Here is a 22,668-nt window from a genome sequence, read left to right on the forward strand (position 1 = left end):
CTTCCTCTTTCTTCAATACCATTCCCAAAATATTAATTAATCTTAGGCCCTTATATAAAAAGGGCCGTTTCTTTGAAGCATTTGCTATATAGGTATACAAAATAATAAATACAAATCAAAGCACAATTTTGATTTAGCATCCTAAGAAGCTAACATTGCATTCCCTCTAAATTAAACAAATAAACTAAAATACTTTGTTTGAGCCTATTAAAAAGTTAGACTGCATAACTTGGATAGATATTTAACATGTATATTTTTAGCTTGCACTATATTATTTTATATACTTTTGTATAGTATGCACAGATGTATATAATACATAAGGGATATTTACACTATTATTTTGATCTTCAAAGATCTCAAACTCATACACAAAGGTCAAGTTTAAAGTTGGTATCTTCCATAAATTAAATATAAATGTGTCTATCCATACTTGGGCAGTTATACACAGAGTTCAGGAAAACAGGATGTACATGAAAATAATGAATTATTTATAGACAATATTAATAATCTAGAGACATTTTTTACAGATACATAGAAATATCTGACTCAGCCTCAGTCAGTTAGCTGAGACATGTTTTATAACATATTTTTATTAGTAACAGAAGAAACATGAAGAAATTTATTTACTATAAGCACATGATATAAATTTTCTAAAACCAATAGTATTAAATAAATTAGTGGTAATTACTATGGGTTTAAGATTGACATTACTGATGGAGTTTAGACCTTCCTCAATATGACAACCTTCAAGTGACAGAATCTGGAAATAAGGTAAATTTGTCCAAACTGCTTTGGGGTTTGTGGGCATAAATCTTGCCATATATACATAAGTATACATGTATATACACACACATATGTACATATGTATTACACATACAAATATAATTTATATAGACCTAATTTAAAATAGTTAAATTAGTAACAACAGTAATTAATGAACATTTCAGAAAACTCATAAAACAAAAAAACAATCTATAGAAATCATTATTATCCATCAACTCCAAACATACAGATAACAATTAATATTTTGGAATATTTTCTTCCAATATTATTCTCTCTCTATATTTACAGTACTGAATATCTATAGCTAGATGAAAAGGAGGCTTTCAAAAATAAATCAGTTACATGAATATTGTAAAAGTCATTAAATACCCTTAAATATTTTTTAAAGCATGTCTACATTTCAAGTATTGAATTTATCAAAATGTTTCATTATTTTCTCAATTATTATTTATTTAAATTATTGTTAGTCACAGTTATAAATAAAGCTGTGACACATACTATTTTTGACCATTTCTCTCATTACTGAATTCCTCAAAGTTGAATTCTTGTATAAAAGTGTCCTGACATTTTTAGAGCTCTTGATGAAGAAGGAATATAATTTTTATAGCAGTTGATATGGATTTAAATTATTTGAATGATGGGTGTTTATTGAGAGACAACTATTTCTCTTCAAATCTATCAGAATATAAGGTCAAAAATTAACTGTGTGTAAAAGTTTTATTAAAACATAGTAAGTCCAATAAAACACTTGTATTTTTTGAGCAGTACCTTTCTGCACTTTTTTGAACTTTTTGAGTAGTACTTTTCATCACTGTATTGTTACTCTCAAGCTGACTTGGATTTAAGATTCATATTGCTGGGTCAAAAAAAAAACAAACAATTTTAGTAAATAGAATTAATTTTGAAAATGTGAAAGGGTTTGTTACCACAAATATAAATTAGTCAAGTTTAATATTTTATATAAATATACCAACCATGTTCACGTTAGGTATCAGACCTAAATAATTCTGTTTGAGAAAACTGTGTGCCTACCAATATCAAGCCTTCATCTGAGACTCCTGAGGCACATGTGGCATTCATCGCCAGCAACCCGCTCACAGACTAGTGATCACCCCCTTGCCAGCTGGCTGGTCCCATGGATGAATAAGGAAAAGGTTTTCATGACTGCCATAGGAGCAGTGAGTTGGCAGGGAGCAAAGTAATCTTCAACAGCCAACTGGCACCAGGGAACTCCTTAACTCTCAGAGGGTTAGCCATGCAGAGCTTACTGCCAGGAAGCCTACATTTGGAAAGGCATTCTCCCAAAGAAGCAGGCAGAGCACTCCCTTCATGAAGAACTGCCTCATTCACAGATTCAGCACCTCAGAAAACGCTGAAACCGGAAAAGCTGGCATTGCTCCTGAGGTTTACTTGCTTATTACATTGACTCATTTATTTGTTGACTTTCAGAGTATTCAATTTTTAAAGATATTCAGTAGAATTCCTACCTACCAAGTGGTAGACCACCTGAGTCAGTTTGTTTTGAACAGCCCTGTTTTGTGATTGTGGTCCTAACTCATTAAAAGCGCCTCCATTCATTCCCAGCAGGGTCCTGGTTTAGATGATATAGGATATGGTCACTCAGCTACTAACAAAATACCTAAATTGAGTTTTGGGCCAAAATAACTAAAATGACCAAAGTACCGATGCTCAATAAGAGAATAAGTGAGATGACAACCCTGTGCATTTTTTAAATTTTAGCTTTTTATTATAAAAAAATCAGATCTTTATAAGATTTAGAAATCTTATAAAATTTTATGAGTATAAATAATATATTATGGACCTCCACATACCCATCAACCAACTTCAACAACTATCAACTTTTTTTTCCTATTCTAAACTTTAACTAAATAAAACATGACTTCCTTGAATTCTCGCTCTATCACAATGTTAAGGAAGTATTTACCAGAGTTTATTCATGCAAAACTAGTCCTGGGAATTGTTTCAAGAGAAAGAAAAGAGTTATATATTAATCCCCTGCTTTTCACAACAAATGTTAATGCTGCTACCAAATCTTTAATAGGCTAAAGAAAGTATGTTTATGTGTGTTGGATATAGTTTTCATAAATCAAATCACACATATTAAGATCCTACAGAATTAGTGTTAACCTAAAAAAAAAAATAGTCAACTTGTAAACATAACCAGATTTTTTTAAACCACTGTCTTTGGAATGATACAGTTTTATAAAATTAAATCTTATCTAACTACCTAGGCCTCTGGGCAATCATATCAATGTATGGTTTATCTGGGACCAAGGAAAATAGCACCTTGGGAGAAGTAAACCTGTGTTGTTCTTCACGGGTGCAAACCCCAGAGAATAAGCCTAAATTTCTGTTAATGCACTCATCTACCAATCCAGTTATGAAGCACCTACTGTGTTTTTTAAGTTCTGTGCCAGAACTTCAGTGAAAAAGAAACATCGCCCAGTGGGGAAAGATATTACATGCCTATTGTCTATTTAGTTGTTCAAGTGCTTTTCATTCATTCCTTAATCATTCACTAATCATTTGTCGAGTACCTACTATTTTCAGGTCTCGTCTAAGTTTTGGGGATATAATACTGAGAGAAACACACAACATTTCTGTTCTCATGGTGCTTTCATTGTAGGTTGACTGGGGACAGCAGGCAGAACACAATGAGGAGAAGCACCAATCTGACCAGAGTGGGAAGATGTTGCAGGGAGGAAGCAAGAGGAGAAATTCCTGGATGACATAAACTTGTTCTTTAAAACAAAGAAAAGTTAGGTATGGAAGGGGAATAGAAATAAAGGAAGTCAAAAGATAGCATTTGCTAAGATTAGAAGATGGGAGAGTGTCTGTTCTAAGACTTTGTTTTACTTGACACCTCACTTATAAGTACTATGGATAAGTGTTTTGCTCTTGTTTCCAAAGTCCTAGTACAAGACTACTCATGAAATACTTTTGACTAGATTTCTCTAAAAAGGACTGCTTCTTCCAAACAAACAAACAAACAAAAGCATGCATTGGAGATATGAGTTGACAAGGGATTTTTCATAGTTCTCTTGGATTCCGCATCTTTCCTCCTCCCCCTAGTAATCCTCACTTCTAAGACAATAGAGTCAGCCTCATCTTTCTGTGGCCCACACTCACCATATTATCTTTAGCCATGATGACGCCACAGAAACAGACTATATTCTGCCTTGTTCTGTTCAATGGCCATTTTGTTTGGTCCCTGTTTACTTCTGCCCATATGGTCACCAGCCCCCTAACCCTCCTTTTGTCCCAAGACCTGGACTACTTGTGTGTCTCATAAAAGGGTATTTTCACCTCAGGGCTTTTGCTTCCTCTGCATGGAGCTCTCTTCCACCTGATATTCATATAGTTTGCTCTCTCATGCCGTGTTGGTGTCAGCTAAGACATTGTTTTGTCAGTGAATGTTTCCTGACCACGCAAGATAAAACAGCAACCACCATTTACCTAATCACGCCTACCCTACTCTAGCCTTTTCCTTTCAATTATTATTATATTACATTCTGATACATGTTTCTTTCCCTTTTTTAACAAAATTATCTTCCCACACCAGGCTCTATACTCCATAAGGAAAGGGACTTTGTCTGTTTTAGTCACTGCTGAGTCTTCTCTACATAAAACAATTCTTGGTATAATGTAGATGCTCACTGAACAAACAAGCCAATGAATGAGGGAAACTATGCCAACCCTAGATGGTATCATGCTTTTTCTTAAAGCATTCCAATATCAAAGGGTCAGTATTAGGGAGGACATTGGTAGCAAACTGATAGAGAGTAAAGAGTTTCTATATTTGATGTTTTTAAATGACATGGATTCATAGTTGGTCCTTTCCATTTGGGCTTGCTGTGATTAATTAAATGCCCAACATGAAATGGGAAACCTTGTTGGTGTCAACCTCAGTTTCCATATCTGCAGAAGAAGTTAGGCTTAAAAACTACTATAAAATTAGAAAAGCTGTAACAATACTTCGGTTGCTAAAATAATGTCACCAGTGAATCCATTACTGTATGTGGAGTAAAATAATAAACCTTCCTTCAGGTTGAACTGTCAAAGTACAAATCTGCAGGAAGCCTCTCTTGATGAAGAGTGCAGCTCTTTTCCTCAGATTAAATTGGAAAAGTGATAATTATACCTTTCATGCATTCCAGATTTTATAGGACAGTTTCATTGTAATATCCACTTGCAAAACTGTGTGGAGTGAGGTGGTGTTAAACAGCACATATTTTTAATTTAAAATCCATTAGCATTCCACATAATTAATTAGAATTTTATACTCCAGTGACTTTTGGTTCCCTACAGAAAACTGAGCACACAGAATATAATTTGATTTAATTTTTGGTTTAGGTTTAATCTACCTTAAACATTTTTTTAAATATCTCGGGGGAAATTTTAACTACTTAAAATTTTGTGTTCTTTCTTTAGTAAACTCAGCATTCTATTCTAATATTCTTTGATGTGGGGCGGGGACGAAGCTTAGAAAAGTATAGGTAAAGCAAAAATATTTAATGCAAGTATTTAGAATCCAAAATACAGAGTACATAGCCTTGCTATGGTAACATACTTGGGAGAAATGAGAGGTTGTGAAATTCTGCCTGTCAATTTCACACCCTTCTCTTCTTATGAGAATTATGGAACTGTATCTCCACACAGGTCTTTTAAAGTTTCAGTCTATGCCACTAAAATGATCTCTCACAAAAGGTATCACATGTATTTTACATTCTTACAACACATTTATTGTGGCTCAGGAGGCCAAGTACAGGCTCATAATTCCATTCCATAACAATTTCCAAGGGCCATTTTCTGTGGGTAAGTTTCCAGTTGGATTATTTATAACCACGGAATTAAATCACAAGGTTTGGAGCGCCTTAGCCTAACTTCAAACTGCTTTACAATGATTATAATAAATATTAGGTCTTTAGAATTCTTTGTTCAGTTTAGTGGGGTAATCAATTAAATTTTCTGTACATTTTCTTTTTACTCTAATGTTTTCTTTAATGTCTTGCCCTCTTTTAACCTTATCCTATGCCCTTTTATCTCAAAGACTGACACATTCATATAGTATTTGTTAGATATGCAAGTAGATTTATTTATCATTCACCTGGATAAGGTTTTTCAAACTTCTTGCATTATTGTTACACTAAGTAGTCTTTCAAACATTTAGATTGAGTAGGACCATTTAGCATTTACTAAAAACAATTACAATATTGTGACATACTTTCTACAAATGGCAATGCAGTTCAATTCAAAACAGTGGTAATAATAAGCTATTAAATAAAACACACATATACACACAAGTGCACACACATATACATACATAAAACATACAGATTTAATTAAGTCTATCAAATAACAAGCTTTGAAAATTTTAATAGAACACCAAGGATCTGTTGCTTCTTCTGTTTTACAACCAGAGATTTGAATACTATATTTCATTTTAAAATATGTTTAAAGTAGTATAAAGCAGGAGATACAGTGATCTTTTAGGTTTTCAAATCTTGGGGGGCAAAATAAGATGTCATTTAGTCTCCAGATCCAAATTTGAATGAGATACTTTCCAGATATAGACATTTTACAGAATTTAAACTCATTTTGTCTTTAGGTAGAATTAAAATGTTGGCTCATTTATACACATATAATTTTAATCTAAATGGTGGATTTAGGCTTATTTTGACTCTTTAGAAATGTGCCTTCAAATGTAGGGTAAATCTCGTTCGATCTCCATCACAAACATTTTTTTAATATTAAGATTTGACGTATTAAACATAAAATATTCTGAAACACAAGTTAGTTAAAATTAGACAAGATCAGGTTACTATACGGGAAAACGCTATTCATTGGTTTTATGTCATAATGTGAATATGCTAATAACTACGGGAATAATTGACACTGGAGGAACAAATATAAACACGTTTAATGAGGTTATTGATTTTTTCCCTCATAAATGTTCTTACACACTTTATATTGTAAGCATATCACTAATGATGGATGTCTTTTCATTAGAGTTGGCATAATAAAGATGACAATTAATCTTTAATGCATCTGTTAGTGAAATTTAATATAGAAAAATTAATAAAGCAAACTTAATTTCATTGCTGACTCTATTATTAGCATTACATGTATTAGCAACCAAATTCACCAATATGAACATTTATCAGGCAACTTGGTTAGGAAAGCTATGATAATGCTAAATCACTATCAGCCTAGTCAGGAGGAGAATAAAACAGTTCCTCAGAAAATAAACCAAAGCCCACAGTTTGAGAGTGTCGTAATCCTATAGGACTCATTTCTCCTTTGATACAGAGCATTCACGACAGCTGTACAAAGGTCAGCTTGTTGAGTAGTTTCCTGATTGGCATTAAATGAATTGGGCTACTATGGACTGTCTGTGAAGTCCTCAACAGGCTTCCATTGGACAAGGATTGTAGAAAGGGAATTCTTATTTCTATCCACTTACACCACCAATTGTAATACACTGTCTTATTTAAGGCGTCTTCCCTCTGGAAGATAGGTATTATTCTCATCTATTCTATAGACGAGAAAACCAAGTGTCAGAGAGGTTAAGAAATATTCCATCAATGGATAGAGCTCTGATTCTAAAACAACTGGGTCTCACTCCAGTACGTCTGGTCTTTCTAACTTGAGAGGCCTGTGGCCTTGTTTTGTGTAAATTGCATTTGAGCAAAATGACACATGTTTTAAGATTCTGAAATGGGATGAAATGGTCATTTTATGAAATAAAATGTTAAGCCCAGAAAACTTTCCTCGTGTGATTAAATCTAGCTCAGATTTTATTCCGCACCAATTCATTCAAAGACATTTTTAAAGTGTCTGTCAGGTAAGCTTTGCATCTTTTTTCTTCCTCTACACAACACATGATACAAGTACCCTCTGGTCTGTCATTTGTAACTATTATATCTCTAGAAAAGCATTTGTTTTAAACGGATGATTTATCACTAATTTTCAACTTTCTACACATATAGGCAGAGGATCTGAGAGAAGGCAAGTAGAAGAAACAAAACAACAGCCCAGTTTTCTGCAACTAGGGTGGTATAAAATCTTTCAAAAGGTAGCAAGTTCATCAGAGGCACAAAAAAATTTAACATATTCCTGCCATAAATATTTTTGAAGAGAAGACTGAAAAAACACAAAACAGCAACAACAAAAAGAAAATGTGTGTCAGTAATATTCCATTTTATCTTATAATGTTAAACCAATTACCTAAAAATTCTCCATCTTTATCAATCATTTATTAAGGCCACTCATTTATTCATCTGGTTTGTGCATTAAATATATGTTCAAATAAATTATACAAACTTGTGATCCAGAAAGAGGGTTGGGAATTAGAGAAAGCTTAAAAGATCACTGAAGTACATCTCCAGACTAACTGTCCCTAGAGCCTATACTGACTCAAAGCAAAACAAAACAAACAAACAAAAAACTGCACAGAACAAATATTATGTGATTTAAATTATGGCTCCATCACTGATGACCTTGGGAAGGTACTTCATATGAAGAAGCCATTTACATTTTTTAACAAGTAGAGGGCTACACATATTTAAAAAAATAATTATAAAGGTCAACTATTAGACAAAGAAAACCCAGAGAAAGCAAAGAAAACAACACTTACTAAAAAAGAAACTAAAAGAACATTAAAAACTAAAAACTGGACATAAACCAGATATATCTGTCATGTCAATTAATATTAAAACCGTGAGAATATCTATGAAAACTTTCAGATTGGACACTATGGAAAATCAAAACCAGAAAAATTTAGGGGAATAAAAGCAAACAAAAACAAAGTAGGGCACTTGACAAAGTAGAATTCAGGCCAAAAATAAGTAAATAAACTAGACTAAGAAAGACAATTTATACTGGTGAGAGTACAACCTGCATAAACATATAACAGCTATGAATATGCATAAGCTAAATGAAGCAGCAGCAGTGGTGATAAAGCAAAAACTGTAAAAGACATCAGAGGGAAATACATAGAAATATGCAACAAGCAGGAAGCTTTAATTCACAGATATTGGACTATGAAATATCGAGCGCATAAAATTAATTTAATAAAAGAACACTTAAAATTTTTTTAAATTTAACAAATATACATTAAATTTTCTTCCCTGAAAATAAAGAATGTACTTTATTTTCATATGCCCATGGAATAGTCACAAAATTGATCATATATATTATGCCACAAATTGTCGATAATTTTCAGAAATGTGTAAATAAAACAGTATTCTCTAATTGGATGCAATAGAACTAAGACAATAAAAAAGCCAGAATAAGTCATCCCTACCACCTGGCAGAAAGAGAAGTATATTACAAAACTAAGTTAGTAAGAATATAAACGAAAGACAGTAAAACAGATTATAATATTAAATATAGTAGTTAATAACAAGCCATGAGATACAGCTAAAGAGATTCTCAGAGGAAAATTTGTAGTCTTAAATTTATATGTCAGTATTAGCAAAGACCTTTTTCTTTACATCAATTAGGGAGGAAAAGGGAACTAGTAAGTAATTTTATAAGAGTGATGTTTTGAATGGCTACCGTAAGGCTACAGATTAAAAAATAACTGTACATAAATATTGTACTCTAGTTTTGTTTCTCACAGAGGTATGGATTAGTAATTCTGAAACTACTTTATGTATATATATACAGTCATCCCTCAGTATCTACAGGGTATTGGTTCAGGACCTCCCACAGATACCAAGATCCTCAGCTGCTCAAGTTCCTTATATAAAATAGCTTAGTACTGCATATAACCTCCTCCCACGTATTTTAAATTATCTCTAGATTACTTATAACACCTAATACAATGTAAATGCTATGTAAACAGTTTACTAATGCACATCGAATTCAAATTTTGCTTTTAGGAATTTTCTGGAATTTTTTTTCTAAACATTCTTATTCACTGTTGGTTGAATCCACAGGTACAAAACCTGTAGATATGGAGGGCCAACTATACTAAGATTGAATTAATGAATACTGATATATATATATATTCACATATAAATATGAATTCACACTGATATTACATAATAACTATACATATACATATGTAAATATATGAATATATATAAATATATACTTATATAAATGTATATATGTAAATATATATATATTTTTGTATATATATGTAAATATATATATATAGCAGTTGTAACAAATTGTAACAGGCTTAGTAACGTAAAACTACACAAACTTAGAGTTCTGGAAGTCAAAAGATCAAAATGGGTCTTACTGGGCTAAAATCAATGTGTCAGCGGAGATGCATTTTTTTTTGGAGGTCCTAGGGAGAATGTGTTTCCTTCCTTTTTCCAGCTTTAGAAGCTACCTGCATTCCTTGGTGTATGCCCCTTCCGCCAACATCAAAACTAGTAGCACAGCATAGTCACATCTCTCTCTGGCTCCTACCTCGTCTGCCTCCATCTTCCACTTTAAAGGACACTGTGATTATATTGAGCCCACCTTGATAAACTTCTTACTTTAATATTAATTATTTTCCCTTGCCAGCATGTAACCTAATATATTCATAGCTTCCAGGGATTAGAACATGGATATTGTTGGGGGGGGGGGGGCAGGGGCATTATTCTGCCTACCACAAAACCTAAACTCTTTTGCAAGAGAACTCTACCAAAATTTTAAAGAGCAAATAATTCCAATGCTTTCTGAACTGTTTCAGGGAATAAAAAGAACTGAAACAATTATTTCTTTTAATCAAGCGAAACAACATTGATACTTAACTTGGCAGTGTTAGCCCGCAAAAGATGATTACAAACAAATCTCATCTCTGATAATCAAAACAAACATCTTAAATAAAATATTAGCAACTGGAATTCAGTAGCACATCAAAAGAACGATACATCATGACCAAGTGTTACTTATCTTCTTATACAATGAAAAAGTATTTGATACAGCTAAACGTCTATTCTTTACTTTTAAAAACTTTCAAATATTAATATTATTGTGATAAAACATATAGTAACCCAAAAGATAACATTAAACTTAACAAGAAAAAAAGAATAAGACTATGAAGTCTTAAGTTGGAAAAGAGGAAGTAACTGTCTTATGGTTTATAACTGAAAAACTCAAAAGAATCAACTAAAAGGCCACTGTGAGAGGAATAAATACGCAGACATAGAGAACGGACTTGAGGACACGGGGAGGGGGAAGGATAAGCTGGGACAAAGTGAGAGTGTGGCATGGACATATATACACTACCAAATGTAAAACAGATAGCTAGTGGAAAGCAGCTACATAGCACAGGGAGATCAGCTCGGTGCTTTGTGACCACCTAGAGGGGTGGGATAGGGAGGGTGGGAGGGAGGCAGACGCAAGAGGGAGGAGATATGGGGATATATGTATATGTATAGCTGATTCACTTTGTTATACAGCAGAAACTAACACACCATTGTAAAGCAATTATACTCCAATAAAGATGTAAAAATAATAATAATAAAAAAAAATGAAAACCACTGTTAGGAACAAAACTTGGTAATGTAGCAATGTACAAAGTTAATATTTCAGATAGTAGATTTTCTACAAGCAAACACAAACAGCTAAAAAACTTAAACTAAATATCTAAATTTACAAAATAAATATAAAACATGTGAGGATATATATGATAAGAAATGTCTGTACACACAACCAGCTAAAAAACTTAAACTGAATATCTAAATTTACAAACTAAATATAAAACCTGTGAGGATATATTTAATAAGAAATGTCTCTATGAATTATATGGTGAAAAAACTAGCACATATGATAATTATATTTATTGAAAATATATAATGATTTCAATTCTCTCCAAATTGACTGCAATAAAACAGTAATCTTTTATCTTTATGTTAACAAAAGGAATTAAAATTCTCATGGATCAAAACCACAATGAGATATCACTTCACACCCACCAGGACTGTTCGAACAAAAAGTCAGAAAATGATTGTATTGTTGAAGATATGGAGAAATCAGAACCTTTATACACTCCTAATAGGAAAAGAAAATGCTGTATCCACCCCGGAAAACTATCTGGAACTTCCTCAAATAATTTAACATAGAATACCACATGACCCACCAATTCATCTCCTAGTTAAATGAAATGAAATGAAAACATATACCCACAAAAAATAATTGCACATGAATATTTATAAAAGCATTACTCAAAGTAGCCAAAAGGAGGAAACAACCTAAATGTCCACCAAGTGATGAATGGATAAACTGTGGTATACCCATACAATGGGATATTATTCAGCCTTAAAAAGGAATGGAATACTGATACATGTTACAATGTGGATGAACCCTGAAATTGCCTGCTAAGTGAAAAAAGCCAGTCACACAAGACCATATATAGTATGATTCCATTTGTATGAAATGTCCAGAATAGGAAAATCTATAGAAACAAAGAGTAGATTGGTCATTGCTTAGGGCTGTAGAGGGATGTGTAGACAGGGAGGTGACAGTTAAAAGGTACAATGTTTCTTTATAAAGTGATGAAGATATTCTAAAACTGACTCTGATGATGGTCACACATATCAGCGATTATACTGAAAACCATTGAACCATATACTTTAAATGGGTGAATAGTATAAGAATTACATTTTAATAAAGCTGTTAAAAATTCTTATAAAAATGAACAAGCAAAAATGGCTAGGGAAAAAAACTCTAAAAATGAAAAGCAATAAACATGAACTCAGTCCAATAATGAAAAAAAAAATGAGACTGTGGTACCACTCATGAACAAGAACAGACAAATGGAGCACAATATACAGAGCGAAGTCAAACACCAATGAGGATGGTATAAATGTTTTAAGGGGTATAATAAATCCGTGGGAAGATATGGAGTATTCAAAAACTATGTTTGAGACAGCTACTTAACTAGCTGGGGGGTAAAAATTGAATTGACATATAACATCAAATACCAACATAAATTACCAAATATCAAAGATTTCATTGTAAAAATAAAATCAGAAAAGCAATAAAAGAAAACTTTGGATTTCAAATTATCAGAAAGACTTTTTCTAAAAGTAGCTCATAACACAGAAACCATGAAAGAATGAATCAATTAAAATTGTATTTTATAGTTATAATTATATTTATATAATATATAATAATCATACTGTTATATTTTATATATTATTATATTTACATTATATATAATATATAAAATTGTATATTTTAACCTTCATGGTTGAAATATATAAAATGAAATTTTAAAAACACTGTCATAATACAAGTGACACACCAGGGGTATTACTTGCAAATCACTAAACAGAAAAAAAGAGCCCCTAGAAACTAATAAAAATAAAAACAAACATTTCTTAAAACTGGGGAAAAAACTATAAACAACCATGCACGAAAGATAGAACACTGAATGGGCCCTTAATTATGAATGGATGCTCAACCTAACATAATAAGAGAAAGAAAACTTTAAAACAGACTCAAATAACACATTTTCAGATTAATAAATTTCTTAATGCTTGTTAACACACAATGTTGGCAATGTAGTTGGAAATAAACCTTAACACGTTTCTGAAAGGACTGTAACTTGACAAAACTCCCAATGCATGAAGTTTTTTCATTCTGAAATGAAAAATTCTTTAACTTTTAACAATCAATTCTACTTCTTGCAAATAGTCTCTCGTATGTGAAATAAAGCATATGTAATTATTCATTCTGGCATTGCTGTAATAACAAAATTTTGGAAATAACTCAATTGTCCATCAATAGGGCATAGGTAAATTGGGGTACACCCATATAACACAGGATTTTTCAATCTTAGCATTATTGATATTTTGGACCAAATAATTCTTTGGAAGGGGAGGGGCTGTCCTGAGCATTGTAACATGTATAACACCATCCCTGGCTCGTACCCACTAGATGCCAGTAGCACACCCCACCCCCAGTTACAACAACCAAAAATGTCTCCATACATTGCCAAATGTGCCAAGTGGGACAAAATTGCTCCCTCTCATTGAGACACACTAATATAATGGAATACCACACAGTTATTTCTAAAAATTGGAAGTATTCTAATGCATCAAATTAGAAAGACATATAATATATATTTTGTCAAGTTCTACCATTTTTGAATATAGGTTGGGAAAAAGAAAATATCCATATTTGCACAGAAATGCTTTGGAAGAATTCAAAAGAAACAAAACAGAGGTTACCTATTGTTGGAAGGTGGATAGATGGGTGACAGATAGGGAGGGGGATGTTTTTTATTTTAATTTTTATGATAGATTTAATTAACCACGGGAATGTTAAAATAAAAACACATTAATCAAATTTGACAAATGCATTTGAGTCTTTTCCATTAGCTCTGTCTTAATAATCATCCTTTATAAAGGTGCTGGACCTTGATTTCCCTCTCAAGCTACTGAGAATCTTTAATTAAGGGGACAGATTTTCTTTACCTGTACATTGGTTTGGGTGCCTGAAATAGCTGCACAGTCAGTCATGTTTTAATGTCTTGAGAAGGGGAAATTTTAAGGAAGTGGAAATAGTACTGTAGTTTGCTTCTTGTTGTTCTGATAGTTTTTCAACTGGGAAAAACTTTTCAACAGTTTTCAGTTTGGGATTTTTATTTCAGTTTTCAGGTTTTTACAACAGTTGAAAAACTGGGACCCTTCTGTGAAGACCTGTGGAGTGTCAATCTTATCAGCGTTCTCCAGCTGCTAGCTGGGGAGTGATATCCTCTTTTAGAGGCATGGAATTACAGGACTTCAGACTACCAGGGCAGTCCTTCAGGACCGCCACTGTCAGCAGGACTGGACAGGCCCCACCTCCAGATGCCTGATGCACAGGAAGCAAAGCCATCCCTCTTCATATATTAATGTGATTGTCTATGGTTTGTTGGGCTGCTCCTCCAGGAAACCTTATAGTCCATGGATTTGAACACAGTCTCTTCCAAAGAGGTAACTTTGGACCAAATAAGCAACTCTGGATTCTACTTTTCAAATCCTGTCCCATTTCTGAACCGCAAATAACAACTTCCTGTACCTGTTCTTCATTCTGTGGAACTTATGGATTTAGATGAATGGAAAATTCCCTCCAGAAGATTTTAAGTGACTCATAGAAATTTGGGAGAATTAACATAAAAACACATGAAGCAACATTTTTACACAAATTGTGCTTAGCCCAACTCTTCATATCACAAATAAGGAAATTCAGTTGAAGAGGTTAAGCAACTTAGCCAGGACCAAATAACTAGATAACCTGATGCTAAATCTGAGATGCTTGCTTAAAGCAAATATCCATTTGAAAAATATGTACTTGGTATTCTGAACTAGAACATAGGAAGGCAGTTCTCGATTGCATTATAATGAGAATGGAGATTAGAACTGAAACCAGGGGGAAGAGGGCATTCATTAAGAGAATATATAGAAAGATCAGATCACTGACATGTGAATTTGCAGGAATGCCCACAGTTGAAGTATGAATAGAAGAAGAAGACAACTTTCCCTTTAACTTTCCATTTCTTCTGACTTTAAGTGCTATATAGTTTTGTTTCGTGAAGAAAGAAAGGAATGACAATGTCGTAAGTGGAATAGAGTTTATTTCTCAACTCTCCAAAGATGTCTCTTTCTTAGACTTCTATTTCAATCCAATAATTTCAGTATTCTCCAACATATTTTATATGGGCACTGTTTCTGTGGAATATTTATTGAAATTTCTCTCCAATTAACTTTGTTAAGCTTGATATTTTCAAAATCTAAAGGCTTTGAGAAATTTTGAAGTAAAGCAACCTGATAATAGGCTACTATTTCCCACTCTGAAATTCACTAGTCTCTTTGACCACAAACCCTTCCACCTTGTGTTTAGCAGAGTATCTCTCAGAAATAGAAATTTATGGGCAAGCCTTGGGTAACATCACTCCAGCTCTCTTCCCACGTCCAGGAAAACACTAAGAGTCCTGGAGTTGATACACATTGTGAAAGTCTCCTCACTGGGGCTACTGTCTCTCCTTCTATCCATTCTCCATCCTTCCCTACTCTGTGCCTAAGGACCCATATTGCTGAGGACTGCATCACCGGGGTTTCCTCACCTCCTGGCTTCTGTACTGAATTAGCTAATATGAGGCATCCTCCAGGAGAGTCAAAAGAAGGAGAAGAGAGAACAACTAATTTGTTCCTCATTCCCTCCCTGCATCAGTGCTGCATCTCTGGCAGCAGCTGAGATGCTCCACAACTATCCCTCTGCTAAGCAGCCCTGTGGCCACCACTATTCCAGCTCTCACTGGGCTCTGGTGTCATCATTTTCTCCCTTATCTCCTTCCAGACCTTTGACTGTCCTGGTGTTATTAGTTTCTGAATTCCTCAACATTCTTTGTTCCCTTAATATCTCTACATTTGAACCAACTGGGAAGAACTCTATTTTATGCTGAAACCCTAAATATTAAAAGTAGGTTTTTTTCTACAAATTTCAAATTTGTACACAAAAAACGCTGAAGAACATTTATGCTTCCTGTACTTCTCAAATTAAATATATACAAACAATAGTATAAAACTAATGTTAAAATATCGATGCTATATGCAAATATAATCATATATTTTTGGGATAATGACTTTTTCTTTGATTTTTTTTAACATCTTTATTGGAGTATAAGTGCTTTACAACAGTCTGTTAGTTTCTGCTTTATGACAAAATGAATCAGTTATACATATACATATGTCCCCATATCTCTTCCATCTTGCATCTCCCTCCCTCCCACCCTCCCTATCCCACCACTCTAGGTGGTCACAAAGCACCGAGCTGATCTCCCTGTGCTATGCGGCTACTACCCACTAGCTATCTGTTTTATATTCGGTAGTGTATATCGTATATGCTACTCTCTCACTTTGTCTCAGCTTACCCTTCCCTCTCCCCGTATCCTCAAGTCCATTCTCTAGTAAGTATGCATCTTTATTCCCATCTTGCCCCTAGGTTTTTCATGACCTTTTTTTTTTTTTAGATTCCATATATATGTGTTAGCATATGGTATTGTTTTACTCTTTCTGACTTACTTCACTCTGTATGACACACTTTAGGTCCATCCACCTCAATACAAATAACTCAGCTTCGTTCCTTTTTATGGCTGAGTAATATTCCATTGTATATAGGTGCCACATCTTCTTTATCCATTCATCTGTTCATGGACACTTTGGTTGCTTCCATCTCCTGGCTATTGTAAATACAGCTGCAATGACTATTTTGATGCATGATTCTTTTTGAATTATGGTTTTCTCAGGGTATATGCCCAGTAGTGGGATTGCTGGGTCATATGGTAGTTCTATTTTTGTTTTTTTAAGGAACCTCCATACTATTCTCCATAGTGGCTGTATCAATTTACATTCCCACCAACAGTGCAAGAGGGTTCCCTTTTCTCCACACTCTCTCCAGCATTTGTTGTTTCTAGATTTTTTTGATAATGGCCATTCTAACCGGTGTGAGATGATATCTTATTGTAGTTTTGATTTGCATTTCTCTAATGATTAATGCTGTTGAGCATTCTTTCATGTGTCTGTTGGCAATCTGTACATCTTCTTTGGAGAAATGTCTGTTTAGGTCTTCTGCCCATTTTTTGATTGGGTTCTATGTTTTTTTTTTTTTTTTTTTTTTTTTTTTGCGGTACGCGGGCCTCTCACTGCTATGGTCTCTCCCGTTGCGGAGCACAGGCTCCGGACGCGCAGGCTCAGCGGTCATGGCTCACGGGCCCAGCCGCTCCGCGGCATGTGGGATCTTCCCGGACCGGGGCACGAACCCATGTCCCCTGCATCGGCAGGCGGACTCTCAACCACTGGGCCACCAGGGAAGCCCCTATGTTTTTTTAATATTCAGCTGCATGAGGTGCTTGTACATTTTGAAGATTAATCCTTTGTCAGTTGCTTCATTTGCAAACATTTTCTCCCATTCTGAGGGCTGTCTTTTTGTCTTGTCTATGGTTTCCTTTGCTGTGCAAAACCTTTTAAGTTTCATTAGGTCCCATTTGTTTATCTTTGTTTCTATTTCCATTTCTCTAGGAGGTGGGTCAGAAAGGATCTTGCTGTGATGTATGTCATAGAGTGTTCTGCCTATGTTTTCCTCTAAGAGATGTATGGTGTCTGGCCTTACATTTAGGTCTTTAATCCATTTTGAGTTTATTTTTGTGTATGGTGTTAGGGAGTGTTCTAATTTCATTCTTTTACATGTAGCTGTCTAGTTTTCCCAGCACCACTTATTGAAGAGGCTATCTTTTCTCCACTGTATATTCCTGCCTCCTTTAACAAAGGTGACCATATGTGCGTGGATTTATTTCTGGGCTTTCTATCCTGTTCCATTGATCTATATTTCTGTTTTTGTGTCAGTACCATACTGTCTTGATTACTGTAGCTTTCTAGTATAGCCTGAAATCAGGGAGCCTGATTCCTCCAGCTCCATTTTTCTTTCTCAAGCTTGCTTTGGCTATTTGGGGTCTTTTGTGTTTCCATACAAATTGTGAAATTTTTTGTTCTAGTTCTATGAAAAATGCCAGTGGTAGTTTGATAGGGATTGCATTGACTCTGTAGGTAGCTTTAGGTAGTAGAGTCATTATCACAATGTTGATTCTTCCAATCCAAGAACATGGTATATTTCTCCATCTATCTGTATCATCTTTAATTTCTTTCATCAGTGTCTTACAATTTTCTGCATACAGGTCTTTCGTCTCCTTAGGTAGGTTTATTCCTAGATATTTTATTCTTTTTGTTGCTATGGTAAATGAGAGTGCTTCCTTAATTTCACTTTCAGATTTTTCATCATTAGTGTATAGGAATGCCAGAGATTTCTGTGCATTAATTTTGTATCCTGCTACTTTACCAAATTCATTGATTAGCTCCAGTAGTTTTCTAGTAGCATCTTTACGATTCTCTATGTATAGTATCATGTCATCTGCAAACAGTGACAGCTTTACTTCTTCTTTTCCGATTTGGATTCCTTTTATTTCTTTTTCTTCTCTGATTGCTGTGGCTAAACCGTCCAAAACTATGTTGAATAATAGTGGTGAGAGTTGGCAACCTTGTCTTGTTCCTGATCATAGTGGAAATGGTTTCAGTTTTTCACCATTGAGGATGATGTCAGCTGTGGGTTTGTCATATATGGCCTTTATTATGTTCAGTAAAGTTCCCTTTCTGTCTACTTTCTGTAGGGTTTTTATCATACATGGCTGTTGAATTTTGTCAAAAGCTTTATCTGCATCTATTGAGATGATCATATGGTTTTTCTCCTTCAATTTATTAATATGGTGTATCACGTTGATTGATTTGCATATATTGAAGAAGCCTTACCTTCCTTGGATAAACCATACTTGATCATAGTGTATAATCCTTATAATGTGCTGTTGGATTCTGTTTGCTAGTATTTTGTTGAGGATTTTTGCATCTATGTTTATCAGTGATATTGGCCTGTGGTTTTCTTTCTTTGTGACATCCTTGTCTGGTTTTGCTATCAGGGTGATGGTGGCCTCGTAGAATGAGTTTGGGAGTGTTCCTCCCTCTGCTATATTTTGGAATAGTTTGAGAAGGATAGGTATTAGCTCTTCTCTAAATGTTTGATAGAATTTGCCTGTGAAGCCATCTGGTCCTGCGCTTTCGTTGATTGGAAGCTTTTTAATCACAGTTTCAATTTCAGTGCTTGTGATTGGTCTTTATATTTTCTATTTCTTCCTGTTCAGTGTCGGAAGGTTGTGCTTTTCTAAGAATTTGTCCATTTCTTCCAGGGGTCCATTTTATTGGCATACAGTTGCTTGTAGTAATCTGTCACGATCCTTTGTATTTCTGCAATGTCAGTTTTTACCTCTTTTTCATTTCTAATTCTATTGATTTGAGTCTTCTCCCTTTTTTTCTTGATAAGTCTGTCTAATGGTTTATCCATTTTGTTTATCTTCTCAAAGAACCAGCTTATAGTTTTATTGATCTTTGCTATCGTTTCCTTCTTTTTCATTTATTTCTGATCTCATCTTTATCATTTCTTTCCTTTTGCTAAATTTGGGTTTTTTTTAATTCTTCTTTCTCTAATTGCTTTAGGTGTAAGGTTAGGTTGTTTATTTGAGATGTTTCTTGCTTCTTGAGGTAGGATTGTATTGCTATAAACTTCCCTCTTAGAACTGCTTTTGCTGCATCCCATAGGTTTTGGGTTGTCGTGTTTTCATTGTCATTTGTTTCTAGGTATTTTTTGAATCCTCCTTGATTTGTTCAGTGATCTCTTGGTTATTAAGTAGTGCATTGTTTAGCCTCCATGTGTTTGTATTTTTAACAGATTATTTCCTGTAACTGATATCAAGTCTCATAGTGGACAGAAAAGATACTTGATACGATTTCAATTTTCTTAAATTTACTCAGGCTTGATTCGTGACCCAAGATATGATCTATCCTGGAGAATGTTCTAAGAGCACTTGAGAAGAATGTGTATTCTGTTGTTTTTGCATGGAGTGTCCTATAAATATCAATCGACTCCATCTTGTTTAATGTATCATTTAAAGCTTGTGTTTCCTTATTTATTTTCATTTTGGATGATCTGTCCATTGGTGAAAGTGGTGTGTTAAAGTCCCCTACTATGATTCTGTTACTGTTGATTTCCCCTTTTATGGCTGTTAGTATTTGCCTTATGTATTGAGGTGCTCCTATGTTGGGCGCATAAATATTTACAATTGTTATATCTTCTTCTTGGATTGATCCCTTGATCATTATGTAATGTCCTTCTTTGTCTCTTGTAATAGTCTTTGTTTTACAGTCTATTTTGTCAGATATGAGAACTGTTACTCCAGCTTTCTTTTGATTTACATTTGCATGGAATATCTTTTTCCATCCCCTTTTTCAGTCTGTGTATGTCTCTAGGTCTGAAGTGGGTCTCTTGTAGACAGCATATATACGGGTCTTGCTTTTGTATCCATTCAGCCAGTCTATGTCTTTTGTTTGGAGCATTTAATCCATTTACATTTAAGGTAATTATCGATATGTATGTTCCTATTACCATTTTCTTTATTGTTTGGGTTTATTATTGTAGGTTTTTTCCTTCTCTTGTGTTTCCTGCCTAGAGAAGTTCCTTTAGCATTTGTTGTAAAGTTGGTTTGGTGGTGCTAAATTCTCTTAGCTTTTGCTTGCCTGTATAGGTTTTAATTTCTCCATCAAATCTGAATAAGATCCTTGCTGGGTAGAGTAATCTTGGTTGTAGGTTTTTCTCCTTCATCACTTTAAATATGTCCTGACACTCCCTTCTGGCTTGTAGAGTTTCTGCTGAAAGATCAGCTGTTAACCTTATGGGGATTCCCTTGTGTGTTATTTGTTGCTTTTCCCTCGCTGCTTTTAATATTTGTTCTTTGAATGTAATTTTTGGTAGTTTGATTAATATGTGTCTAGGAGTGTTTCTCCTTGGATTTATCCTGTATGGGACTCTCTGTGTTTCCTGGACTTGGTTAACTATTTCCTTTCCCATATTAGGGAAGTTTTCAACTATAATCTCTTCAAATATTTTCTCAGTCCCTGTCTTTTTCTCTTCTTCTTTTGGGACCCCTATAATTCGAATGTTGGTGCGTTTAATGTTGTCCCAGAGGTCTCTGAGACTGTCCTCAGTTCTTTTCATTCTTTTTTCTTTATTCTTCTATGCAATAGTTATTTCTACTATTTTATCTTCCAGGTCACTTATCTGTTCTTCTGCCTCTGTTATTGTGCTATTGATCCCTTCTAGAGAATTTTTAATTTCATTTATTGTGTTGTTCATCACTGTTTGTTTGCTCTTTAGTTCTTCTAAGTCCTTGTTAAACATTTCTTGTATTTTTTCCATTCTATGTCCAAGATTTTGGATCATCTTTACTATCATTATTCTGAATTCTTTTTCAGGTAGACTGCCTATTTCCTCTTCAGTTGTTAGGTCTGGTGGGTTTTTGCCTTTCTCCTTCATCTGCTGGGTGTTTTTCTGTCTTCTCATTTTGCTTAACTTACTGTGTTTGGGGTCTCCTTTTCACAGGCTGCAGGTTCGTAGTTCCTATTGTTTTTGGTGTCTGTCCCAAGTGGCTAAGGTTGGTTCAGTGGGTTGTGTAGGCTTCCTGGTGGAGGGGACCTGTGCCTGTGTGCTGGTGGATGAGGCTGGATATTGTCTTCCTGGTGGGCAGGTCCACATCTGGTGGTGTGTTTTGGGGTGTCTGTGGACTTATTTTGATTTTAGGCAGCCTCTCTGCTAATGGATGGGGTTGTTTTCCTCTCTTGCTCGTTGTTTGGCATGTGGTGTCCAGCACTGTAGCTTGCTGGTCGTTGAGTGGAGCAGGGTCTTGGTGTTGAGATGGAGATCTCTGGGAGATTTTTGCCATTTGATGTTACATGGAGCTGGGAGGTCTGTTGCGGACCAGGGTCCTGAACTTGGCTCTCCCACCTCAGTGGCACAGCCTGACGCCTGGCTGGAGCACCAAGAGCCTGTCCCCCACATGGCTCAGAATAAAAGGGAGGAAAAAAAGAAGAAGATAAAATAAAATAAAGTAAAATAAAGTTATTAAAATAAAAAATAATTATTAAGAAAGTTTTTTTAAGTAATACAGAAAAAAAAAAGAAAAACAGACAGACAGAACCCTAGGACAAATGGTAAAAGGAAAGCTATACAGACAAAATCACACACAGATGCATACACATACACACTCACAAAAAAGGAAAAAGGTTAAAATATATATATATCGTTGCTCCTGAAGTCCACCTCCTCAATTTGGGATGATTCGTTGTCTCTCCAGGTATTCCACAGATGCAGGGTTCATCAAGTTGATTGTGGAGATTTAATCTGCTGCTCCTGAGGCTGCTGGGAGAGATTTCCCTTTCTCTTCTTTGTTCGCACAGCTCCCGGGGTTCTCCTTTGGATTTGGACCCGCCTCTGTGT

The 22,668-nt window shown here is 34.6% G+C and overlaps 1 long non-coding RNA gene across 1 annotated transcript in view; it reads left to right on the forward strand.

Moving 5' to 3' along the window:
- LOC309977265 overlaps positions 1–22,326 on the forward strand; it is a 49,161-nt gene extending 26,835 nt beyond the window's left edge. The window contains exon 2 of the long non-coding RNA XR_014327039.1: positions 22,259–22,326. This is a non-coding gene — a long non-coding RNA (uncharacterized lncRNA). The remainder of the gene's footprint in view (positions 1–22,258) is intronic.
- Positions 22,327–22,668: the final 342 nt, after the last annotated feature.

Source organism: Leucopleurus acutus, assembly GCF_964270905.1.
Source record: "Leucopleurus acutus genome assembly, chromosome: 20".
In the NCBI taxonomy this organism is placed as follows: Eukaryota; Metazoa; Chordata; class Mammalia; order Artiodactyla; family Delphinidae; genus Leucopleurus; species Leucopleurus acutus.